The sequence below is a fragment of the Rana temporaria genome, chromosome 2 (assembly GCF_905171775.1).
Source record: "Rana temporaria chromosome 2, aRanTem1.1, whole genome shotgun sequence".
Taxonomy (NCBI): Eukaryota; Metazoa; Chordata; class Amphibia; order Anura; family Ranidae; genus Rana; species Rana temporaria.
The window spans coordinates 84,301,510-84,323,810 of NC_053490.1; the positions used below are offsets into that span (position 1 = coordinate 84,301,510).

The window sequence follows — 22,301 nt, forward strand, 5'->3', positions numbered from 1 at the left end:
AGTCCATTTACTCTTACTAATGCCTGACATTTTTTTAGAAATTCACCAACTTTGACTTTTTGAAATCCAAAACTTTAGTTTTTGTATATGATTCTTCAGTACTTGTTTTATTAGCTAACCTGGGACATTGGTGATCACTAGAACCCACATTTTCTCCCACCTCAACACCTCAATCGCCAGTTGTCAGTACTAGGTTTAAAATATGATCTCCGTGAGTTGGTTTTTTACTGTTTCCGAGAAACTCCATTCAGTACCTCCATTTTATTTCTGATCCTGCTTGTAAGTACAGTTTGAGATTTCCAGTAAATGTCAGGTATGTTGTAATCACCCTTAATTAAAACCTCTCTCTTCACTGCCATTTGTGTTATCTTGTCAATCAACAGGCTATCATGATCTTTCAGTATACTACACCAATTTTAAGGGAAAATCATTCTCTGGTTGTTGTTGTGGGTGTGGTTCCAAATGAGGGTGTGATTTGTGGACATGGTCTAATGCATTCCATCAATTGTGTACAATTGTGTTGCTAGCTGTGATTGGTCAGTGTGATCACATGGTACAGACAGGACCAATCACATCCCATCTGTACCATGTGATCAGCTCTGGACAATCACAGCTAATCAAAACAAAAGAAATTGAATGCATCAGTTTTATTCTGTAAAATGCTTGCTTATAGCAATGTAATGCACTGCTATAAGCAATCAATAAAAATCCTGATCACTTCCCCAGAGTAGTACAATGTTACTATGGTAACATTACACTATAGCACCAACAGTATTGGGACTCCTGTCTTTAAATGCACATGAACTTTAATGGCCCCTCAGTCTTAGTCCCTAGGGTTCAATATTGAGTTGGCCCACCCTTTGCTGCTATAACAGCTTTAACTATTCTGGGAAGGCCGTCCACAAGGCTTAGGAGTGTGTCTATGGGAATGTTTGACCATCCTTCCAGGCAGTGATGTGGACTATAAGGAAGGAGCCACCCCAAACTGTTCCTACAAAGTTGGGAGCATGATATTGTCCAAAATTTCTTGGTATGCTGACACCTAAGGCCCTGTACACACAATCGGACAAAACTGATGAAAACGGACTGAAGTTTAGTTTCATCGGTCCAAACCGATGGTGTGTGGGCTCCATCGGTCAGTTATCCTTCAGTCCAAAAATTTAGAACTTGCTTTAAAATTCAACCGATGGCCGCCTAACCGATAGGTCAAAACCGATGGTTAGTACGCTAAAGCATCGGTTCAAAACGCATGCTCAGAATCAAGTCGACGCATGCTTGGAAGCATTCAACTTCTTTTTTCTCTGCACGTCGTTGTGTTTTACGTCACCGCGTTGGACTCGATCGGTTTTTAAACTGATGGTGTCTAGGCACATCAGACCATCAGTCTGCTTCATCGGTTAACCGATGAAAACGGTCCTTCGGACCGTTCTCATCGGATGGACCGACCGTGTGTACGCGGCCTTAAGAGTACCCTTCACTGGCCCAACCCCTAAAAAAGAAAATACACCATATTCCCTGCTCTACCAAATGATTTAGACTAGTGCACAAAATAAAGTCCATAAAGACATGAATGAGCGAGTTTGGGGTAGAGGAACTTGACTGGCCTGCAGAGAGTCCTGACCTCAACCTGAAAGAACACCTTTGGGATGAATTATAGTGGAGACTGCGAGCCAGGCCTTCTCGTCCAAATCAGAGCCTGACCTCACAAATGCACTTCTGGAAGAATGGTCAAACATTCCCATAGACACACTCCTAAACCTTGTGGACAGCCTTCCCAGAAGAGTTGTTATAGCTGCGCAGGGTATGCCAACTCAATAATAAACCCTACTGACTAAGACTGAGATGTCATTAAAGTTCATGTGCGTGTAAAGGCAGGTGTCCCAATACTTTTGGTAATATTGTGTAAATTGCTCTTGTCACAGTGTGTTAAAAAAAAATCAGAAAAAAGTGTAACAAAAAAGAAACGATTACATTTTTTGTTCATACTGTCACCAGTCAGTGTCCCTGGTCACCATATGATAACCGGTGATAGTATGTCTAAAAAATCTTAATTTTCAAAAAAAATGTGACAAAAAATTACAACTTCAAAAAACTGTCCATGCCTCTTACTAAATACCCTGGACTGTCTATTTCCAAAAAGAGGTATTTTGGGTGTATTTGTACTGTCCTGACTTTTCGGGCCTCAACAAATGAGATAGGCCATCAGTACATTAGGATTGATTTGTTTTCAGTAGTGGTGCAGATCGGGGACTTGGAATGGATACAATGTACGGTGTACAGATCACAGTCCGGTGAGGGAGGGATCGGTGTCCCGGGAAGGATCTACACACACAGCGATCTCCCCCATGTGGACGGGCGGACAATAACCCCCCGGAGCCCCGAGGATCTCCGGCACAGCGCCCCCCTGTACGATCTGGTGGATCAGAGTAGTGCACACCTCTTACCTGTAGACGCGTGGAGGCGGAGGGGGCGGTGATTTGTGGGGAAGTATTGGGGGGCGGTGATTTCGGGGGAAGTATTGGGGTGCACGGAGCGGCCCATGTACACCCCGGATCTTGGCTGGTTGAGGGAAGTCCTGCCCGCCACTGATCCGCCTCCTCCACCCCCGGCTTGGGGAGACCCCCGCTCGTCCCCTCCCGTGCAGCTTTCCCTCGGGCTTTGTTCCTTTCTGTCCCGCAGTGGCTCCGAAGTGCTGCGGTGGTGGCGGCGGCTCCTCCACCCGGCCGGACCCCCTGGACCCGGAGAGCGGGGGGGGCAGCTGGCCCAAAAGAGCGGGCACTGAAAGCCGGGCGCATCAAGAGGATGGTGAGACTGGCAGCTGAGTTACTACTTCTCCTCGGACTTCTACTGCTCACCCTCCACATCACTGTACTAAGGGGGGGCCCCGCCAGTCCGGCCAATGTCAGCCAGAATGCTGAGGCCTTCTCTGATGGCAGCTTTCAGTTTCCCCACGGTGAAAGACCAGAGTATCTGGATGACCAAGCAGCACACAGGTCTCTCCCAAAACATCGTTTTATGACCGATGGACACTCCCCTTTACAAAGAGATGGAACAGGCTCTTTCCTTCTGGATCTTGCAAACTTTCCTGACCTCTCCAAAGCAGACATTAATGGTCAGAATCCAAACATTCAGGTTACCATTGAAGTAGTCGACAGTGCTGACACAGATCCAGAAAATGAAATGCAGAAGGAGAGCAAGGCCAGCTGGCCAGTTCCATCACCAGACTGGAGGAGCTGGTGGCAGAGGTCGTCAACATTACCCAGGATAAATTATGGAGGCCAAGATTACAAATATGACAGCACCACTGAGGACAGCAACTTTTTAAATCCTTTGGGTGGATGGAACAGACAAGGGCTCGGCCACCGCACATTTGATCTGAAAGAACAGCCAGAATATGACTATGCTGATGGAGAAGGGGATTGGAGCGCCTGGTCGGTGTGCAGTGTCAGTTGCGGCAGCGGAAATCAGAAACGTACCAGGTCTTGCGGATACGCCTGCACCGCCACAGAATCCAGGACGTGTGATATGCCAAACTGTCCAGGGATTGAGGACACATTCAAAACTGCAGCAACAGAAGTGAGTTTACTTGCAGGAAATGATTAATTTAATGCTACAAAGTTGTTTGGAGTTGATACAGACAGTTGTGAACGTTGGATGAACTGCAAAAGTGAATTTCTCAAAAAGTATATGCATAAAGTTGCCAACGATCTCCCAAGCTGTCCTTGCTCCTACCCAACGGAAGTGGCTTACAGCACTGCTGATGTCTATGATCGAATTAAAAGGAAAGAATTCCAATGGAAGGATGCAAGTGGTCCAAAGGAGAAACTCGAGATCTATAAGCCCACAGCAAGATACTGCATTCGATCATTGTTGTCTTTGGAAAGTACTACTTTAGCAGCTCAGCACTGCTGTTTTGATGACAGCATGCAGTTGATCACAAGGGGTAAGGGAGCAGGAACACCGAATCTCATCAGCATTGAGTTTTCTGCAGAACTTCATTACAAAGTGGACATCTTACCCTGGATCATGTGCAAAGGAGACTGGAGTCGATACAATGAGATTCGCCCACCAAACAATGGGCAAAAATGTACTGATAACCCCTCAGAAGATGACTATTTAAAGCAGTTTCAAGAAGCTAGAGAGTTCTAAGTACTGAACTTCATGCAAAGGAGTGTTGAAGGACTTGGTGGTTCACCACAGGATCTGCTGGAAACGGGGATCATGCAGTTTTTGACACATGTTGGTGTCTGCAAAGCTGATTCCAACCCTCCCATGTGTTGTAACCAATGCAGTGTACACTTCTTTATCTAGAGTACTATATACATCTGTATAAATATTGGGAGACAGAATTTCCTTGATCCTGTGAAATAATTTCTTTGTTTTTAAAGAAGGCGGGCAATTCTTTGCTTGATTCACACAGTTTATATTAAAGCTGAAGCCCAAACACATTGGAGTTTTTAAAAGTCTTGAAGGATATCTCCAACAACTGTGGGTTATCCGTTTCAGATCACTTCACGGTTTCAGTGAAGAGATCAGAAGTTGATGATCTAATCTTATGTGTCCATCTCATTGGTTTTATTGGGCTATGGCCACCAATCACAGGTTTTCTCAAACGTTGTAGGACATCTCTTTATCTGGGATTGGCAAACCTTTACATGTCTTACATGGTGAAGGTATAGCAGGAATATAGGACTGGGAGTTACTTGGTGTGGAGGGTAAAATGGGCAAAATTGGGTCAACTGATGTGAATGAGATGGACACGGCAGATTTGCCTAATATACTAAACAATACAGATTGTTGAAATTGCTCTATAAGAGAAGACTGGTGATATAAAAAAACTAATTTTCTGGATTCTTTTGGAGAAATAATTTTGCTGTTTAGAATAGTTTTTTTTTGTTAATATTTATAATAAAAATGAAGGAAGATTGGTTAAAGTTATTAATGCAAAACTCGAAAGGTTTTGGCTGGAGTGGAGAAGGGTTAAAACTTAAATTATATTTCTGCTGCTGTTTCCAATTGGAAAGATTTCTTATTTCCTGTCCTGGTGGTTAGATAGCATTAGAAGGGACACAAACAACAATAAAAATCTGAGAGAATCCTCCCCCCATCCCACCCCCCCCCCCCAAAAAAAAAGCTTTGGCTGGAGATCTATTTTAAGGCAAAGTCTACCAGAAACTGATATTTAAAGTGGTTGTAAAAACGTACATATACTCAGTGAAGGGACTATCATTCTGTGATACACAGAGATGAACAAATCCTCCTACATAAGTTGTTGTACCTGTCTATGTGCAATCTTCACTACATCCGTTCAAAGTTCAGAATTTTTTTAGCTTGTCTGAGACTTTAAAAAAAAAAAATTGTGTGGAGTGCTGTAGTCACACTCTGCAGAGCTCAGTGGGGAGAGCTCTGAGAGCCAATTGGAGGGAAGAGACACACCCCCTTCACAAAGGAACAGAGCTAAGGCTGTCAATCTGCTGGAGGTCCCTCCCCGTCACCTTGTTTTCTCTTGGTGTCAGAAAAAATTGTCAAAAGTGATTAATGCTGATTGCAGAGGAACAAAGCAACTGACAGAAATGACACCTGGTGCTTTTAATTGAGACAAGTACACACTTGTTATACAGGAATACTATTCTATATCTACTATAAAGCTTTTTTCATGTTTGAGGTTTACAACCACTTTATGTGCCAGCCATATCCATTTAAAACTGAACTACCCAATCAGTATAGTATTGGTTTTTAAAAAAAAAAACACCCTCGTAAAAAGTATCCAACAAATGATCAAAAAAAGGGCTAAAGATAGAAAATATTTTAAAAACTAAAACAATATATAGTCCTGCAAGAAAAATAATAAATATCAGTCCCAGAGCTCATACCAAAAGTCTTTGAAAAACTAAGCATTTTGGAAGAATCTGGCATCTGTCCCACTTCTGGGAGTGTCTAATACTTGTCTGCCAACCTTGGGCCTGTGGAAGAACCACATTTAACAGCATGTTTGGCTCTCCAAAATCGTGAAAATCTGCAGCATGGGTAGAGGGACAGGCAAGTATTCTTTTATATTGCAGGCAGTGTATTTTCTTGGTTTTTAAAATAAAAATAAAAAAAACAGACCTGAACCCAGTACATTGAAAATAAAAATTTAAAGGATTGATTACATATACTGGATTCAGGTTAAGAATTTATGGGTTAGTTTAAGTGTTGGATCTAAAGTTAAGGTGATCATTACATTTATGATTAAGTATTCATTTATTGTTTAAAGGATAAGTTCCCCTTTTATATATAAATAAATGCACTTTTGTGCATTTTTTTTCTAGGGAGCCTGCAGAACATTTCACCTGTGATCTGACAGGCTCCTGCAGACTTTTCAGGATTGCTTTATGCCCGTACCTTTTGATGCGGGCAGGCGGTTACTTGAGAGCAGAAAGATTAATGAACTACGAGAATGTTCACCAGCACCCTCACAGTTCATTGATAACTACAAGTCGCCAGCTGCAGGGGATGATGGTACGTGTAGTCTATTCATTCAGAGGAAACTGTTCATGGATGATGTGACAGCGGGTACAGGGAGAAGATCCCTCACCTGCTGTCATAGGTAGGGGTGAGAATGCTTAACTTGTTACATGTTATACCCTAAATATGGGTGTAACATGTTCAGAAGGCTGAACTTGGCTTTTAAGGTCTTATTTTATAGTTCTGTTTTAGGCCCCTTTCAAACTGGGCGCAGAAGGTGCGCAGGCGGCATAGCGGCGCCGCTATACAGTGGTTTTTACGGTGATATTCGGCCGCTAGCGGTGCTATTGGCTGAAAAAGGGTTAATACCGCCGGTAATGTGCCTCTGCAGAGGCGCATTGCCGGCGGTATTACCGTGGTTTCCCATTGATTTCAATGGGAAGGAGCGGTGCAGTAGCGGTAAACATCCAGCCCTTTCACCGCTCCAAAGATGTGGCTAGCAGGACCTTTGGAGCAGTCCTGCTAGCGTACCGCTTCAGTGTAAAAGCCTTCGGGATTTCACACTGAAGACTGCAGGGCATGATTTTTTCAGGCGCTATTTAGGCGCTATTTTTAGCGCTAAACCGCCCGTAAAAACGTGTCAGTGTGAAAGGGGCCTTAGGATGGCAGGGGTTCCACACTCTTGTTTTTAGATGCCAAGTGCCAGCAGCCCCAACAACCATGTACCAGACCAGGTACCCTGACCAATGCCATATGTTCCTACAATAGCTCCTGACTTTCTTCCCTAGGCCATTATTACAAAGCCAAGTATTGGTGTTTTAGGCCAGTCTTGTAAAGCTTTATTAAAGAAAGGTCCGTTTTAGTGTTGTCATCCATGGACCATTTAGAGAGGCGAACAGTTCCTATTGTTTAAATAGATAATCAAACATGGTTCAAAAACGTTGGGTGGAAAAAAAAATTAACCGCTTTATTTTGCTTGGCCTACCATCCATCTTCCTATCCATTCGCTACAAGAGAGAATATTGTAGCGGGTCCTGTGCAAAGTATTTGAGAACACGTAGATGGTTTATTATTGCTCCTGCTGAGACGTTTATGGCTTTCCTCCCTCCTTTTGACCAATTCTTCCTTATGCTAAGGTGAGGGTCAAGCAGCAAGATTGTCATCTTTAGTGGCTTTGAACAGTGGGCAGACTGGGAACTCTGGTGTCTGGTTTACCCATGAATGACAAGTAGAGCATTTCACCCATGAACTATCACTGAGTTTCTAGAAAATATAAACAGCCAAAGGGTATTTCAAAAATTACAATCAGTTTTGGTGGACTTGGCCTTTTTTTATTAAATTAAAATATTTAAACCCTACTCTTATTAAAATTGGTGACACGAGATATGCTACCTTTTTTTCACTTTATAGTATTTTTTTTTTGTTAAGCTGAACACTACACAACCAGGGAATTCAGGGTAGCTAATTACATGCGACTTTTCAGGGATGAAAATGGTTAAGAAATGTGGCACTTTCTCAAAAAGACAATATATTCAGTGTTTTGTCTTGTTTTTACTTAAATATGGTGTTTAGGGCCTCACATTTATTTTATAAATATATATTTTTGTTGGGCATAAACCAAATGCAGTTAAAAAAAAATATTTGAAGAGTGTGTGGGGTTCATCCTTTATTGCTGTTTACAAATACTTCAATATTTTTGTAAAGTATTTATTATGTTGTAGTTATATATCATGCATGTCTGTTTTTATTGTGTTTTCTTTTGTTTTGTTTTTTTTCTTCATCTGGAATGTGTTCTCAAATGTGGGACATAACCACCAAGGTTAAAGCTGTTTAATTTGTTTTAATATCCGTGAAAAAAGCAAAGTTTAATAAACCACCCCTAAGAGCTAAAAAAAAAAAAAAAAAAAAAAAAAAAGATTGATTTGTTTCCAGATATATACCATTTTCGTGGACTCTCTGGGGCAGATCCACAAAGCACTTACGCCAGTGTATCTCGAGATGCGCGGCGTAAGTGTAAATATGCGCCGTCGTATCTATACGCCGTATCCCCAAAACGAGATACGCCTGAAAATTAGGTTTTTCCGACCGCCGTAATTTTTCTACACCGGTGCATCGTGGGCGCAAAAATATGCTGGACGCACCATTTTTTTGCTATGCAAATATGCAAATGATAGAGGGAGATACGGCGATCCACGAAAGTACGTTTGTCTGGCGCAGGCTACGCGCTGTGCGCGTAAGCTGTACGTCCGGTCTAAAGTTACCCCTCATAAAAGCAGCTTTAACTTTGCACCAGACGTGTGCAGGTCAGCTTCAGCAGCACAGTTAGGGACAAGCTGAGCAGCCACACTTGCAGGACAACAATCTGTATGCCAACATGCCAGGGGCATCCATGGTCATAGCTATACTACTGGCTTTAGATGTGCGTAGAAGGAGGAGGGCACGGAGGAGGAGGGCACAGGAGAGGATATACCGACCGCACATAAACGTCTGGCATGGGTGATTCGGAGGTGCATCTTCAGATTCACCCCTACTGCCATCCTGGAATTAACCACAACCCTGCAAGATGACATCACCAGCCAGACACGCCGCTCACATGCAGTGCAGCCACTGGTCAAGGTACTGGCAACACTCCATTTCCTTGCCAGTGGCTTGTTTCAGCGTACAAGTGTCGTGGCTGGGATGGCACAATCCTCCATTAGCAGATGTGTGCACCAGGTTGTCCCCGCAATCCTCAGAAGCATGTCCAACCAAATCATCAGACCCACCCAGGAGGACCTGCGGGTGAGGGCAATGCGGGATTTCGTCAGAATTGCAGGATTCCCATGCACCGTGGGGGCCATTGATTGCACACATGTGGCACTACGGCCCCCCGTGACACAAAGCACCTATACCGCAATAGTAAGCATTGGAATTCCATCAACTTACAGGTGATAGCCGATGCCCAATGCCTCATATGGCACGTCCGTGCCAAACACCCAGGGTCCAGCCATGACAGCTACATATACCATCAGAGCCCCACCCTAACAGAATTTGAACAGAACATGTATGGGGACAGCTGGCTGGTTGGTGAGTGACATGGGTGTCAGGCATGTCTGTCCCCCCCATGATGCAGACATCACGAGGGGCACATGCACGACTAACATCCTCCTGTCTTTTCCCTTCCAGGTGACTCTGCATATGCACTTGGACCCCATCTCATGACTCCATACCAGAATCCCCAAACCCCAGGAGAGCAAAGATACAATGATGCACACGCACGTACCCGTGGAGTGGTGGAACGCACCTTTGGCCTCCTGAAGTCCCGTTTCCGATGTCTGGATAAGTCTGGGGGTACCCTGTTGTATTCCCCAAACTTTGTGTGCCAGATCATCGCTGCATGTTGCATGCTGCACAACTTCACCGTGAGAAAGGGCCTGGAGATTGACATACGTGATGACCTGACCCCCGAACCAGACAATCCCCCCATAACCGAGGCTACCCCGTCTTCTGAGGGAGCAGCAGTCAGGAGATGCCTCGCAGTAGGCATCTTTGCACATTAAACACACACATTAATCATGGCACAAGGAGAATGCACACCACTGTGGTCCCTAGCACACACACCCCACATCCTCATCAAATTGGATTAGCCCAAGTCCACCATTCAGGACTTGTGAGCAGCAACGCCACGCCAAGGCTCCAATTATGTTGCTGGACATTCATACACCATTCACACGGACCTGGGGATCACTTCTCCCTGGTCCTGGGAATCCCTTCTCCACCACAACCAAGGGTGACACCCCTTTTCCGGCAGAAATGTCACCCCCACATTCATACATCAGTCACACTGTAGCCTGCCTGGGCTACCAAAAAATAAAACAACTCATAACATGAGTAAAATAACAAAGAAACATAAAACACTCATCACCTGAGTAAAAATAAAAAAACAAAATAAAACTACCGGGGCTGCTGTGCCCCACGGCTACTAAGGGGAGACTCATGGGGGGGGGAAATCAGGAGAAGGAGGAGCATCCCCTGGTCTCTGCCCACCTGGCGGCCTGCCCTCCAACGCCAGGGCGATGCGGGTGAGGACCACATTGGTGTCCTCCTGCAGCCTCACCCCCGCCTGGATGGCTGCCGTGTTGGCCCGGACAGCCTCGGTCAGGGCGCACACCTCCTGACCCACGCCTGCTGTGGTGGTCTGCAGGTCATTCATGCAGGTTATCACAGCCAAGGAGTTGCATGCCACATCCTGCACAGACTCCTTTATGGAGGCCATGCTGTCTGCCATGCGCTCCATACTCTGGGCAACCTGACCCAGATGGCGGGACTGGCGGGCCTGGTCCCTCCGCAGGTTTCCAGGCAGAACATCTGCCACCCCCCTTGTCTTCCGGGTCGCCTTCCTGGGTCCAGATGTGGCTTGGGGCCTAGGAGTAGGGGAGACCCTTGGGGGGGAAGCCATGTTGGGGGAGGGGCTACCCCTGATGGAGGCCTGACTGGTGCCACCCCTAGGGGTAGACTCCTCCAAATGGAGAAGGACCTCATTGCCACTCAGCACCTCCTCCTCAACCTCCTCCTGAGGAGAGCTGTGGCCACTCCCCTCCACAGATGACTCCTGACTTGCCTGGGGGTCTGCCTCAGACTCATGTCCGGGGGAGGTTGTGGACTGGCCAGATGCCCAGCACCCTTCTGCACATCTGTGGATGACACAAAACATTCACAGGTTGGAGGATCCACACACTTGTCACATATTCCCTTCCCCCCCACACATGCTACACACCAGATAGGAAATAAAACACACTTACCTGTCCTCAAGGCCTCCTCAACTGAGTCAAATCCTGGAACTCCCTCCACTTGATGCCTGTGGAGGCACTGGGCAACCACCCGCTCCTCAGCAGTGAGCCTGAGAGTAGTTGCTGGTCCCCCTCCAGTGCCCCTGGCATGAGTGGTAATCTTAGCCAGCTTACCTCGGACGACGCGCCTGAGATCATTGATCTTCTTTAAGATCTCATTGGGGGTCCTGGTCTCACTCCCCAATGCATTGACATTGTCTGCTATCTGTTGCAGGATCTCCCTCCTCCTGGACGCGGTGGTATTGGCACTCTCTGGCCCATGGAGGTACCTATCATACAGGGTCATGGCCCTGACAATGATGGCCTTCTCCTGTGGGGAGTAATTGTGCTTCCTCTTCTTCGCTGACATGGCTCCAAAAAACACACACCAACAAAAACACAAACAAACAACAGAACAAAAGTACCTTGCTTCAGGGGGGGAAACAAGAGGATGTACTTTTTCACTGGACGGGCGCATGTTTGAGCATATATATGCCCTGGGCGTATCTCACTAATTACCCCGGGCCTAGTTCATATCTCACTGATTACGCCGGGCCGAGTTCTGAGCATGCGCAGAGAGGCGCTGAACATAGTCAGCGTCATTGCGCATGCGCCGTTCCGTCGGCCCTTCATTTGCATGGGGTCACGGCTCATTTCAATGGACACGCCCACTTCCTTCCCACTTTCAATTACGCCGGCTTACGCCTCGGAATTTACGTTGCGCCGGCGCAACGTTGTGCGCAAATACTATGAGGATACGGTACTTACCTCTCTAAGTTGAGCCGGCGTAACGTAAATGAGATGCGCTACGCCGGTCTATATATGCGCCGATGTACGTGGATCTACCCCTCTAACTTTTCCACAGACTAAATAATATACACTGATTTGGGATATTTTCACCAAAGGAATGTAGCAGAATGCACTTTGACCTACATTTCTGAAGAACTTATTTCATAAATTTATTTGCAAAATTTATAAACAAAGAAAAACTCAAATTTTCTTTAACATTTTTTGGTCTTTTTTCATTTATTTAGGTACCCAGTGATAATTAAATACCACCAAAAGAAAGTGTGACAGTGCTGAAAGCTAAAGATTGGCCTGGGCAGGAAGGAGGTAAAAGTGTCTGGTATTGAAGTGGTTAAAAGGGGGCATGGTCAGGAGGTTGTCCCTGGATTTAATTTCCAAAATATGGTAACCTTATTCAATGGGGACAGTTGTTCTAGTGAAAACTAAGCATGATCTAAAGGTCCATCCACACTAGTTAAAGCAAAGTTCCACCCAAAAGTGGAACTCTAGCTTTAAGGAGACACATTTTTTTGGGGGGGGGGGGGGGGTAGTGGGTACCTAATTATGACAGGTACCCAGCTCCCACTTCTGCTAGCGTCGCCTAGGTGATTCCTCCTCTCCCCTTCCTCCCTGCAATTTTCTGGGACACGCCCCAGAATATTGCTCGGCAATTCAGAGAATTGCGACTTACGCATGCGCACTGCGCACCCGGCTGTGAAGCCGCAAGCTGTCACAGCCCAGTGCCCACAGTAGTGATGCCTGTGCAGAGGAGAGGAGAGGAGGGGGAGAGGAACGAGCCTTTCAGTTGGTCACATTTCTGGACCATGGAACAGGTGAGTGTGTGTTTATAAAAAGTCAACAGCTACACATTTTGTAGCTGCTGACTTTTAACCGGTTCCTGACAGGCTCACGCAGATATACTGTGGCAGAATGACTCTCCTGGGGGAAATCCTGTACCCATATGGCTTTGCCCAGGAGAGCCACCATAGGGCACGCAAGCACTGCCGGAGGCATGCATGCATGCCCGCTGCACAGGGGGGACCCGATGTGCATGGCTGGTGGCCACAATCGCCGCCGGCCACGCGCGGTTGGGTGCACGAGCGGCAGCACAGGGGTTTGTGTGTGTAAACACAGAAATCTCTGTGCTGTCAGAGAGAAGACAGATTGTGTGTTTCCACAAAGTAGAAACAGCAATCTCTCATCTCTCCTAGTTAGTCCCATCCCCCCACAGTTAGAACACACACATAGGGAACATAGTTAACCCCTTGATCACCCCCTAGTGTTAACCTCTTCCCAGCCAGTGACATTTACATAGTAATCAGTGAATATAAATGTCAATGGTCCCAAAAATGTTTCAAAAGTGTCCAACCTGTCCGCCGCAATACTGCTAAAAATCGCAGATCGCCACCATTACTAGTAAATCTTTCTTTATAAAAACGCCATATAAATGCCATAAATCGTTCCCATAGTTTGTAGACACTCTGGGCCAAATTCTCAAAAGAGATACGCAGGCGGAACTGCTGTTCAGCCTGCTTATCTCTGTGCCTAACTTTGGAAACGATCCTCAAAAGGCTTTTTCCAAAGTTAGGCAGAAGATCTGACATGTGTAAGACACTTACACGGTCAGATCTTATTGAAATGCCGCTTTGAGTATGCAAATGAGGACTTAAGCAGATCCACAACGCTTTTCAGCATTGTGATTTCTGCGTAAGTTCCGATTTGCTTGCGCAAAACTAGGGCTGGTTTTACAATGTGGAAAGTTAGTCACACCATGTAAAAGCCCATTCAAGCGACGGCATTTGGTATGCATTCTCGAGGGAGAACTCCACGGCAATTTGTAAAATCAAAACCGGCATGGGTTCCCCCCCCAGGAGCATACCAGGCCCTTAGGTCTGGTATGGGTTGTAAGGAGACCCCCCCTACGCCGAAAATTCGACGTAGGGGGTCCCCCTACAATCCATACCAGACCCGTATCCAAAGCACGCTACCCGGCCGGTCAGCAAAGGGAGTGGGGACGAGCGAGCACCCCCCCCTCCTGAGCCGTGCCAGGCCGCATGCCCTCAACATGGGGGGGTTGGGTGCTCTGGGGCAGGGGGGCGCACTGCGGGCCCCCCCACCCCAGAGCACCCTGTCCCCATGTTGATGAGGACAGGACCTCTTCCCGACAACCCTTGCCATTGGTTGTCGGGGTCTGCGGGCGGGGGCTTATCGGAATCTGGGAGTCCCCTCAAATAAGGGGGCCCCCAGATACCGGCCCCCCACCCTAAGTGAATGGATATGGGGTACATCGTACCCCTACCCATTCACCTGGAGGCAAAGTGATAGTTATTAAACACACAACACGTGGGTACCTACCGGAGCATGATGGGACGGTGAGGCCTATATAAATGGGATGCAAGGCGCGCTTCCATCATTGCAGTGAGAAGAGGCGACGTGTCAACATCGGAAGAAGGGAGAAGAAGAACATGATGTCACAGAAGACCGCGCTGGCTGCCTGTTAGTAATTGAGCTAACACACGAAGATAGCAGGCAGCCAGCGCTGAAGAAGAAGGCACCGGACAGCTGCAGAAGAACCGGGGTGCGCCGAGTCAACAGCGGAGAGCGGCGAAGATAGAAGACCCCCGGAGAGCGGAGAAGACCCCCGGAGAGCGGAGAAGACCCCCCCCGGAGAGCGGAAGAAGAAACCCCCCCCGGAGAGCGGAGAAGACCCCCGGAGAGTGGAAGAAGAAGCCCCCCCTGGTATTAGAGCTAAAGAAGACAGGGGGGGCCTCCGGAGCAGACTAATAAATTATTTTAAAAACCCTTGTGTTGTGTGTTTAATAACTATCACTTTGCCTCCAGGTGAATGGGTAGGGGTACGATGTACCCCATATCCATTCACTTAGGGTGGGGGGCCGGTATCTGGGGGCCCCCTTATTTGAGGGGACTCCCAGATTCCGATAAGCCCCCGCCCGCAGACCCCGACAACCAACGGCAAGGGTTGTCGGGAAGAGGTCCTGTCCTCATCAACATGGGGACAGGGTGCTCTGGGGTGGGGGGGCCCGCAGTGCGCCCCCCTGCCCCAGAACACCCAACCCCCCCATGTTGAGGGCATGCGGCCTGGCACGGCTCAGGAGGGGGGAGGGGCGCTCGCTCGTCCCCACTCCCTTTCCTGACCGGCCGGGTAGCGTGCTTTGGATACGGGTCTGGTATGGATTTTTTTTTCACCCGTCGCAACTTTAGTGTCCCGTCGCAATCCACAAAGCCCGGCGTAAATTACGTTCGCGCGCTGCACGTCGGGAAAATTACGTCACACGCATGCGCAGTACGGCCGGCGCGGGAGCGCGCCTCATTTAAATAGTAATCGCCCCCCGGAGAGGAGGACCGCCTTGCGACGGAGGCACTTAAGTTACACGGCGTGTAATTTCTAGGTAAGTGCTTTGTGGATCGGGCACTTAGGTAGAAATTTTAAGTCAGTGTAACTTAACTGCTGAAATTTAAGTTAGGCTAAGTTTTTGGGAATTTGGCCCTATAACTTTTGCGCAACCCAATCAATATACGCTTATTACATATTGGCTTAAACGAGTGTTTCTCAATTACAGTCCTCAGGCCCCCCCCAACAGGTCAGGTTTTCAGGATTTCCATTATTTTGCACAGGTGATTTGATCAGTTTCACTGCCTTAGTAATCACCACAGCCTTTTCATCTGAGGGAAATCCTGAAAACCTGACCTGTTGGGGGGGCCTGAGGACTGGAATTGAGAAACACTGGCTTAAACTGAGGGAAATTTTTATTTTATTTTTTTAATTGAGATATTTACTATAGCAAAAAGTTAAAAATATTGGGCCAGATTCAGGTACATTGGCGCATATGTGTGTCGGGCGTAGCGTATCTAAGATACACTACGCCGCTGTAACTTACTTTTTTTCCATTTCTCAAAGAATTCGCGCCGTAAGTTACGGCGGCGTAGCGTATCTTTGGCGGCGTAAGGGAGCGCGGAATTCAAATGGATGTGATGGGGGTGTGTTTTATGTAAATACGTCGTGACCCGACGTAAACGACTTTTTTTTTTGAACGGCGCATGCGCCGTCCGTGGGGGTATCCCAGTGCACATGCTCGAAATTAAACCATAACAAGCCAATGCTTACGACGGTGACGTCATTCTACGCAAAACCCTATTCGTGAACGACTTACGCAAACAACGTAAAAAAACGATGGCCATACTTAACATTGAGTACGCCACCATATAGCAGGGGGTAACTATACGCCGGAAAAAGTCGAACGCAAACAACGTAAAAAAATGCGCCGGCCGGACGTACGTTTGTGGATCGCCGTAACTAGCTAATTTGCATACTCGACGCGGAATTCGACGGAAACGCCACCTAGCGGCCGCCGAAAAAAATTGGAGGCGGGAACGATGGCCATACTTAACATTGAGTACGCCACCATATAGCAGGGGGTAACTATACGCCGGAAAAAGTCGAACGCAAACAACGTAAAAAAATGCGCCGGCCGGACGTACGTTTGTGGATCGCCGTAACTAGCTAATTTGCATACTCGACGCGGAATTCGACGGAAACGCCACCTAGCGGCCGCCGAAAAAATGCACCTAAGATCCGACGGCGTACTAAGATGTACGCCTGTCGGATCGATCCTTGATGCAGTCGTATCTTGTTTTGTAGATACAAAACAAAGATACGACGTGGGAACTTTAAAATTACGCGGCGTATCAATAGATACGCCGGCGTAATTCTTTTGTGGATCTGCCCCATTGTGTTTTTTTTCAAAATTGTCGCTTCTTCTTTTGTTTATAGTGCAAAAAATAAAAACTGCAGAGGTGATCAAATACCACCAAAAGAAAGCTATATTTGTGGGAAAAAAAGGAAGTAAATTTTGGTTTGGTACAACATCCCACGACCGCGCAATTGTCAGTTATAGCAACGCAGTGCCGTATCGCAAAAAATGGCCGGTCATTGAGCAGCCAAATCTTCAGGGGCTGAAGTGGTTAATAAACTGAAAAACAAGTGGAATTACGCTTTACGTTCCCTGCGTGGGAAAATGCATGCGTTAACGTATAAGGCGTCTACGTTACTGTGCATTGTGTGTCAGGGAAGCCCATTCATTTTAGAGACTGAAATTCATGCATGCAGCATTTTGGGCAGCACAGTAAAACTCAATGCACAAGAGGAGATTTCTGTTAGCTTATGTTTCCAAGACCGAAAGTGATGTGAAATTTCCCCAATAGAAAGCGGGAAAAAAAATATGAACATGGGGTTCTAACCCTTTTCTACACAATGCAAACCTGAATGACAAAAACGTATTGGTTACATTTAAACTTGTCCTCTTAATTTTTGTAGTTTGTAGTTAAATTATGCTGAATGTGCAATATAATAAAATAACTTATTATAGAAATATCTATATTATAGAAAGCTGTTATAATTCTAATGGAATCATGAGGAGACATCCAAATGTTTTACAGCTGATAGTTCCACATGTTGGACAGTCTGAATATAATTACACACAAATGGAAAAACAGAAATGAAAGTTCAGAGCATGCGAAGGGAATAGTAAAATCACAAAATGTAATGAGGATACAACACTTGAAAAATCCAGGACATGAGTAGTCTTTGCCTACAGGCAAAGAACATTGCAAGCATGATCATTCTACCCATGGGAATTGGTGAAAAGAGCATTAAATATCGCTGGATTTATACATTGCTATGCAAACCCAAAGCCAAATCATTGGAACTCACAAGTTAAATTTTTTTTTTAAAGCGGGAGTTCACCCAATGATGTTTTCTTTACTCTTTTCCCCTTAGATTCCTGCTCGTTTTGTCTAGGGGAATCGGCTAATTGTTTTAAAATATGATCCGTACTTACCGTTTTTCGAGATGCATCTTCTCCGTCGCTTCCGGGTATGGGTCTTCGGGAGCGGGTGTTCCTTCTTGATTGACAGTCTTCCGAGAGGCTTCCGACAGTCGCATCCATCGCGTCACTAGTAGCCGAAAGAAGCCGAACGTCGGTGCGGCTCTATACTGCGCCTGCGCACCGACGTTCGGCTTCTTTCGGAAAATCGTGACGCGATGGATGCGACCGTCGGAAGCCTCTCGGAAGACTGTCAATCAAAATAGGAACGCCCAGTCCCGCAGCCCATACCCGGAAGCGGCGGAGAAGATGCATCTCGTAAACGGTAAGTACGGATCATATTTTAAAACAACTAGCCGATTCCCCTAGACAAAACGAGCATCCATCTAGGGGGAAATAGTGTCATGTGCGGGTGAACCTCCGCTTTAAGTGTCAAACAAAATTCCTAAGAAAGCATTGCATGATTATGTCTAAGGTGACCATAATAACAATATCATGTATATGGTATTATATACATTTCTTTTTAAATGGGTCTTGCTAAACTTGCATAAAAACACAGGGCGACTAATCACTGTGAATGCACCTATTTTAGTGTACCAATGTCCCGATAAAGTGACAATGGAAATTAATGGACTAATAAATTGGACTTTTGGCGGTACAGGTAGTTAATGTAAAAGATCTATAAATATTTATTTATAAAAAACGCATAGATAGAAACTTATATACACAATTTCATAAGACAATGACAGCATATGATTTCAGTCCATCTAACACAAAGTAAGAAGAGGGTCTATACTTATGCAAATACATTCATAACATAAGAACGCATAGCATCAGAAAGGTATGTAAGAAACTCTTAGGCCCTGTACACACGGTCGGTCCAAACCGATGAAAACGGACTGAAGGCTGAAGTCTGATGGTCTGATGGACTGATGGTCTGATGGTCTGATGTGCCTACACACCATCAGTTCAAAATCCGATCGAGTCCAACGCAGTGACGTAAAACACAATGACGTGCTAAAAAAAAACGAAGTTCAATGCTTCCAAGCATGCGTCGACTAGATTCTGAGTATGCGCGGGTTTTGAACCGATGCTTTTGCGTACTAACCATCGGTTTTGACCGATCGGTCATCAGTCCATCAGTCCGATTTTAAAGCAAGTTCTAAAATTTTTGTCTGAAGGACAACAGACCGATGGGCCATACACACGGTCGGTTTGGACCGATGAAACTGGACTTCAGGCCGTTTTCATCGGTTTGGACCGACCGTGTGTACAGGGCCTAAGTGTTTGAAGCTGAATCCAATATGCGTAATTGTAGATCTTGCTTTTACTCTCGACATGTTTTGCGTACAGGACGCTTCATCAGGAGCATAGGAGTGGATCAATCGAATCTCGAAAAATATGTCGATCCAGCCACTGATAGTGGGGTAGGGAGTGAACAACACTTTATACCTAGCCAGCCTCCTGGGCATGAGGTAGGTGCTCGTTGTGTGTAGAAGTCAAAAGGTTAGGCTATAACACAAGCTGTTGGTAAACAGTGGAAAAAGATGGGCGTAAAGGCCCCGACCAAGATCCCTCTGGCACACCCTAGGCTTGAATAGGCTCCAAAAAATAATAAGTTGCCAAATGGCCAAGCATTGGAGAGGAGGTAACCACCTCAGCACCGACAGACAGAAGGGTAGTTCTATCAATGGGTATGATGGTGTCTGATCGGTTGCAACAAAATCAGCCAGGGGGAGAGACCAGAGAGCGGAGGGGGTCTATACACAGGCGCCGCAATCCTGTGTATTGCTCACACTCCAACGATTATGGCGATACCTCGCATGTGTGGTTTGAACACTGTTTACTTGATTTTTTTTTTTCATAAAAAATATGGCCCTTTAAGGCTGAAGGGCGGAAGTGACGTTTGATGTCACTCCCGTCCTCCAAGGGCATAGACCTGAGTGGGGGCCATCTTGCCCTCACTCGACTTCCTGCCCATCCATTCTGGGAATGGGATAGTTTCTGTGGCGGAGACAACCGGGAATCGTCAGGAGGGGGCAGCTCTCCCACTACCCATAAAAGTGATCTCTAGGTGAATCCGCCACTGAGACTACTTTTATGACAAAGCGAATCAACCTGTCGTTTAAAAATATACAGGATTATGACAACTATTTAACGTCAAATTAGCGATGTAAATACAGATGTAAATACACAGTGGGCGGCCCGGAAGCCAACCAAAGGCCTTTTTTTCCATTTGAATACAGTGGTGAATCATTGCTTTAAAGAGCATCTACATGTTAGTGTTTTTTTCGTTGATTTTTTTACACTGGTTTTTAGATAGTTATCACATTAATGCACTTCCTGTCTTAGGGTGGCTACCTTTATGCCTCCACTTTATCTATGGAGGAGCAACATAGCCACCTTTGTACAGAAGCATTATCAAGTTATAGAGAGAGTAGTGGTTCTTTAACTACTTGCCGACCAGCTAAATGCTCTCGGCTCCCCTGCGCAAAAGCATGTAGCTCTACGTCACCTCGCGAAGCGGCCACTAGGGCCCCCCGCTCGTCCCTGATCCTGACGCCCGTGCCCGGCGGGTGCGATCACCGCCGGGCACCCGCGATCGCTCGTTACAGAGCGAGGACCGGGAGCTGTGTGTGTAAACACACAGCTCCTGGTCCTGTCAGGGGGAGAAATGCCTGACCGTCTGTTCATACAATGTATGAAAAGTGATCAGTCATTTCCCCTAGTGAGTCCACCCCCCCCCTACAGTTAGAACACACCCAGGGAACATACTTAACCCCTTCCCCGCCACCTAGTGTTAACCCCTTCCCTGCCAGTGGCATTTTTATAGTAATCCAATGCATTTTTATAGCACTGATCGCTATAAAAATGCCAATGGTCCCAAAAATTTGTCAAAAGTGTCCGAAGTGTCCGCCATAATGTTGCAGTACCGAAAAAAATCGCTGATCGCCGCCATTACTAGTAAAAAAAAAATATTAACAAAAATGCCAGAAAACTACCCCCTATTTTGTAAACGCTATAACTTTTGCGCAAACCAATCAATAAACATTTATTGCGATTTTTTTTTACAAAAAATATGTAGAAGAATACGTATCGGCCTAAACTGAGGAAAAAAAAACGTTTTTTTTTTTAAATATTTTTGGGGGATATTTATTATAGCAAAACATTTAAAATATTATTTTTTTTTCAAAATTGTCGCTCTATTTTTGTTTATAGCGCAAAAACTAAAAACCGCAGAGGTGACCAAATACCACCAAAAGAAAGCTCTATTTGTGGGAAAAAAGGGACACCAATTTTGTTTGGGAGCCACGTCGCACGACCACGTAATTGTCAGTTAAAGCGACGCAGTGCCGAATCGCAAAAAGTGCTCTGGTCTTTGACCAGCAATATGGTCCGGGGGTTAAGTGGTTAACCACTTAAGGGCCGCCTCCTGCACATTTGATCGATCGTGTGTTCCCTTTTATAGGGAAACACAATCGATGATGTCACACCTACAGCCACACCCCCCTACAGTTAGAAACAGACATGAGGTCACACATAACCCCTTCAGAGCCCCCTTGTGGTTAACTCCCAAACTGCAATTGTCATTTTCACAGTAAACAATGCATTTTTAATGCATTTTTTGCTGTGAAAATGACAATGGTCCCAAAAATGTGTCAAAATTGTCCGAGGTGTCCGCCATAATGTCGCAGTCATGAAAAAAATTGCTGATCGCCGCCATTAGTAGTAAAAAAAAAAATTATAAAAATGCAATAAAACTATCCCCTATTTTGTAAATGCTATAAATTGTGCGCAAACCAACCCATAAACGCTTATTGACGATACGCAAAAGAATACGTATCGGCCTAAACTGAGGAAAAAAAAGAATTATATATTTTTGGGGGATATTTATTATAGCAAAAAGTAAAAAATCTTGATTTTTTTTCAAAATTGTCACTCTATTTTTGTTTATAGCGCAAAAAATAAAAACCGCAGAGGTGAACAAATACCACCAAAAGAAAGCTCTATTTGTGTGAAAAAAAAGGACGCCAATTTTGTTTGGGAGCCACGTCACACGACCACGCAATTGTTAATCAGTTAAAGCTACGCAGTGCCGAATCGCAAAAACTGGCCGGGTCCTTTAGTGAGTGAGTGAGTGAGTGAGTGAGTGAGAAACTTATATAGCGCAACAAATGCGAACTTAATCGCCTCAAGGCGCTTGGCATCCAGAGTTGTACAGGTCTTTCAGAAGAGGTGGGTCTTCAGTTTTTTCCTAAAAACCCGATGGTTTTCTTCCAAGCGGATGGTCATGGGTAGAGCATTCCAGAGCAGTGGTCCTTGGACCGAGAATCTACGTTCTCCCTTAGATTTGTAGTGAGATTTGGGGATTTGGAGAAGGTTTTGGTTGGTTGATCGGAGCACACGCTTGGTGACG

The 22,301-nt window shown here is 45.8% G+C and overlaps 1 protein-coding gene, 1 non-coding gene and 1 pseudogene across 2 annotated transcripts in view; 2 read left to right on the top strand and 1 right to left on the bottom strand.

Annotated features, from left to right (window-relative positions):
* Positions 1-22,301, bottom strand: part of MTUS2 (microtubule associated scaffold protein 2) — a 472,945-nt gene that overhangs the window by 420,459 nt on the left and 30,185 nt on the right. The window lies entirely within an intron of this gene.
* Positions 2,666-4,445, top strand: LOC120929193 (annotated as a pseudogene).
* Positions 13,141-13,244, top strand: LOC120929805. The gene has a single exon (XR_005747503.1). It is a non-coding gene; the product is annotated as a small nucleolar RNA SNORA17 (small nucleolar RNA).